Here is a 4,747-nt window from a genome sequence, read left to right on the forward strand (position 1 = left end):
TTAATTATCAAGATTTGTATGGATAGGGTTTCTTTGTACATACCCTATATATATAGGGGTTTTCTGTTAATGATAAATCCATCGAGTTTTGCAAACTTTTAGAAACAACCTAGGGCATCAAGTTTACCACGATATTGAGGGTAGACATGCATGAATGCAGTGCAACCAAACAACTTGAAAGGGACTTGTAACACAAGATCAGATGTAGGAAACAGACCTTGAAACTCTTTTAATGGTGAGTGAAAGTCAAAGACTCAAGAGGGCATGCAGTTGTATGTTGCGGTGAAAATAGCTTCACCCGAGAATCTTATAGGAACATCCATGGAAAAGTGAAGATTGAAAATAAAAAAGAATAGGTGCAGAGACTATCGGAAGCTGTTCTAAAGAATGGTGGGCAACCTCAAGCATGTGACGGTTTTTACATTTGGCCACACCATTTTGTTGTGGGGTGTGAGCACACAAACTTTGTTGGAGAATACCATGTGATTGGAGATAAGAACCAAGAGCGGTTTCAGATTTTTCTTTCAAAAGAAATGTCCAATACAATCTAGTATGGTCATCAACTCACAATAGAAACCATCTAGCACCGGTTATGCTTGGAATGCAGACCAACCCCCAAATGTCACCAGGGGAGACCGGGTGACTTGGTTTGTATGATTGTGGTGAGTATGTATTACAAGTATCAAGTATGTTTGGCCATTTGATAAACTTCACAATGAAATAACTTGAGGTTTTTATTGATGAAGAGAGACAGGAACAAACGTTTCAAATATTGAAATTTGGATGACCTAGACAAAAGTGCCACATCATGATTTTACTTTCTTTATTAGAATGACTGGAAGACTTGAAACTATGACTCAAGGAACTCTAATGATGGACCGAATGATTTGAAGGAGTGTTGACATCCAGAACATAAAGACACGCATGCACATCAATGTTAGTAAGGAGTTTAGTTGCACAATTTGAGTCATGAGTCAGTTTGCTAACTGAATATGAGATTACAATCAAGTTCTGGCACAAATTACACTAATTTGAGTGTAACTGTGGCTGAAAGTTTGATGATTCCTGTTGCAACCACTTACCATTAGCAATACATATGGTTTAAATACCGACACATAGGGAATATATTGAGAAAAGTGATCGATCACCTGTTGATATGCATTGATTATTCAAGGCATAAAGCACCTATTTCTTTACTTTTAGGTAGTTTATTTGCCTTTAATCCCCACTTTGAGTCATTTTTATTATGTTATTTTCTATTTGTTTATTCATGCAGCTAAACTAAGTGATTTACCTGTTTTTACAACATTGGATGGCTAATTTGAACATGCAATGCCTACTGTTTATGTGCTGCAGCATCCGTGTAGCATTGGTCTCTGTAATGCGGCTTTTTGGGCATGCTCTGTGGTTTCCACTGCTGTGCGTGCACAAAGACAAATTTTTGTTGACTTTTGGGCAAAGACTGATGATATAGAAGAAGATTCTAGAGGATAGTTGATGCGTAGGTGGATGGGTAAAAAGAGGGATAAGACTAGGGTGAGATTAACAATCTGATTAGATCAAGGATAAAGTACTCAAACACCACCAAGATTAACCAAATTGGCGAAGGTTGATGTTACTAGTGATAAAGCAACAACACCACACTAGCAACAATCAAGAATCGACTCCTTTTGTGTATGAACACTCAAAACAGCTTCACAAGCTATTGTAAATCCATTATTCAAAAGAAAGATGCCTTCCTGTTATAACTTGGAACCCCGTATCTAGGGGCGGGAGATTAACATAAACATAACTCTTGAAAAATGAGAAGACAGAAAGATCAAAAGTTGGAAAGCAATTAAAGGGCCATTAATGAAGCATCAATGAGAAAGAATCTTCATCTCCTGTGGGCTGCCAGAAATTTATATTCCTCCCTTTAATTGTTTCGGACCCAAAATAAGAGTGTGAATCAAACCCAAGGTGAGTTGGAGACATAAAACGGGCTGGTCTTGTACTAGCTGAAAATAGCATGGATGCCTCTACATCAACCTCCTCTGGTTGGGAAGGATTTTCTCTCAAAATTCCAATATCTTTAAATGAGGAGAAAGATCTCCAACATTGAAAGTTGCTGATATGCATGTATTCCCAGGTAACTCTAGTTTGTAGGCATTATCTCCAATCCTTGCCAACACCATATATGGTCCATCTCCTCTTCCCATTAGCTTGTTCTTCCTTTTTTAAGAAAATCATTCCTTCCTTAAGTGCAACCACACAAAACCTCCAGGTTCAAAGAGAGCCTTTTTGCGATGCTTGTTTGCCTTTTTCTTGTACAAGTCATTGACATGTTCAATCTTTGCTTTGACTTGTTCATGAATCTTTTTCATTTCTTTGGCTCGAGTTGATGCCTCAAAGTGAACTTCACTACCCTTAGGCAGTTGTATTAGATCAATAGGGGTGAGAGGATTCACTCCATAGTTCACTTCAAATGGTGTGCATCCAATAGCATAAGTTGGAGATCCGTTAGAAGCAAACTCAGCAAAAGAAAGTTTAACATCCTAATCTTTCAAGGACTTGCTCACCATTCTTCTTAGCAAGGTTGTGAGCGTTCGATTAGTTACCTCCGTTTGTCAATCCATTTGCAGATGATAGGCAGTGCTGAACAATAACTTGGTGCCCAGTAACTTCCACAATGACTTCCAAAAGTAACTCAAGACCTTGACATCTTTCTCAGAAACTATAGTTTTAGGGACTCCATGAAGACGCACATTTCCTTTAAAAAATAAATTAGCATCATGAATGGACACGGAACAAAAGTGTGCCATTTTGGAGAAATGATCCACCACAACCACTATAGCATTTTTCCCACGTTGCGTACGAGGCAAAGCCACAATGAAATCCATAGAAATATCTTCCCATGGTTGAGAAGGAACAGGTAATGGAGTATACAAGCCTTGATGAAATTGGCTTTTAGCTTGATGACATGTTGCACACCTAGCAATAAGAGCAGTAACATCGCCTTCCGTGTGTGGCCGGTAGAAATGTTCTTGTACTACACCAAGGGTTTTGTTGATGCCAAAATGACCAGCCAATCCTCCTCCATGAGCCTCTCTAATTAGTAGCTCCCTTATGGATCTCTTAGGAATGCAAAGTTTGTTGTTCTTGAAAAGAAACTTGTCTTGTATGAAATAAGAACCACAAGCTCGTTTTTTGCATTCTTGAATAACTTTAGAAAAATCCGGATCATTTAGGCACAATTCTTTAATGAAAGTAAAGCCTAGCACTCTTGCGCCAAGAACAGTAAGCATGGCATATCTCCTTGAAAGGGCATCTGCAACAATGTTAGAATTCCCTGTTTTATACTTTGGCCATTTATATGCTTCAAGGCTTGATGATTAGAATGTAGAACAAACTGTTTTGGCCTCAAGTAATGACTTCAATGATCTAGGGCACATACAATAGCATAGAACTCCTTGTCATACACACTATAGTTCTTTGATTCATTCAATTTCTCGTTGAAATAGGCTGTAGGGCGTTTACTTTGTACCAAGACAACCCCTATGCCAACTCCGGTTGCATCATTCAATCTCAAACAATAGGTTGAAATCTGGAAGGGCCAAGATAGGCGATGTGCACAAACACTCTTTGATCTTCTCAAATGCATTCTGGGTTGATTGAGTCCATTCGAAAGAGCCTTGTGTGATACATTCAGTCAGAGGTGCAACAATAGTGCTGGAATTCTTGACAAACCTCCTGTAAAACGAAGCAAGGCCATGGAAACTCCTTACTTTTGTTGCACTCGAAGGTACTGACCATGATTTTGAAAGTTTGGAAAACTCGATACCTTCATCATTAACAGAAAATCCCTATATATAGGGTATGTACAAAGAAACCCTATCGGCTATAATTAATGATAAATATAAATCAAATCCGTAATTATCTCTAACTAATATAATCGTAATTATCTCTAACTAATATAATCGTAATTATCTCTAACTAATATAATCGTAATTATCTCTAACGAATATAATCAACCGGCTAAGACTCCCCCGCAGTTTGAGCGGGAGTAGAGCAAACGCTCAAGCTGGATCGGAATGACTCGAACAACTGTCGTGGGAGGCCCTTGGTAAAAATGTCGGCGTACTGTAGAGAGGAAGGCACGTGAAGAACGCGAATGTGTCCAACTCGAACTTTGTCCCGAACAAAATGAATGTCAATCTCGATGTGCTTGGTTCGCTGATGTTGAACTGGATTATCAGATAAGTAAACGGCAGACACGTTGTCACAATAAACCACGGAAGCTTGCCGAAGAGGAAGCTGTAATTCGAGGAGTAAATTGCAAACCGTGTACCACACCAGTCGACCTCAATGCCAAACTCAGTGTTACGGATGGTCCTCTTTTCCATGATCCCACTTTGTATCGCAGTCTAGCTGGTGCACTGCAATACCTAACGTTTACACGACCAGAACCGGCTAAGAGATTTGATTGCTGCCACCTTTGATCCACACATTGAAATTCCATCTTTAGATGCAACATAACCAAGAAAGATCACTTTTGGAGAAAAAAATTCACACTTCTCCAACTTCCCATAGAGTTTATGGCTTCTAAACACTTCATATACTCTTCTCAAATGTTATGTTATTCTGCACCTTTGCTGTACACAAGCATATCATCGAAGTATGCAACAACGAAATCACCAAGAAAAGATCTAAGAACCTCATTCATCAACCTCATAAAAGTACTAGGAGCATTGGAAAGTCCAAATGGAAT

At 38.9% G+C, this 4,747-nt stretch overlaps 1 pseudogene; it reads right to left on the minus strand.

Moving 5' to 3' along the window:
- The window catches only part of LOC112510782, an 87,752-nt pseudogene that overhangs the window by 10,325 nt on the left and 72,680 nt on the right, over positions 1–4,747 (minus strand).

Source organism: Cynara cardunculus, assembly GCF_001531365.2.
Source record: "Cynara cardunculus var. scolymus isolate 2C chromosome LG 1, CcrdV1, whole genome shotgun sequence".
NCBI classification, from domain to species: domain Eukaryota; kingdom Viridiplantae; phylum Streptophyta; class Magnoliopsida; order Asterales; family Asteraceae; genus Cynara; species Cynara cardunculus.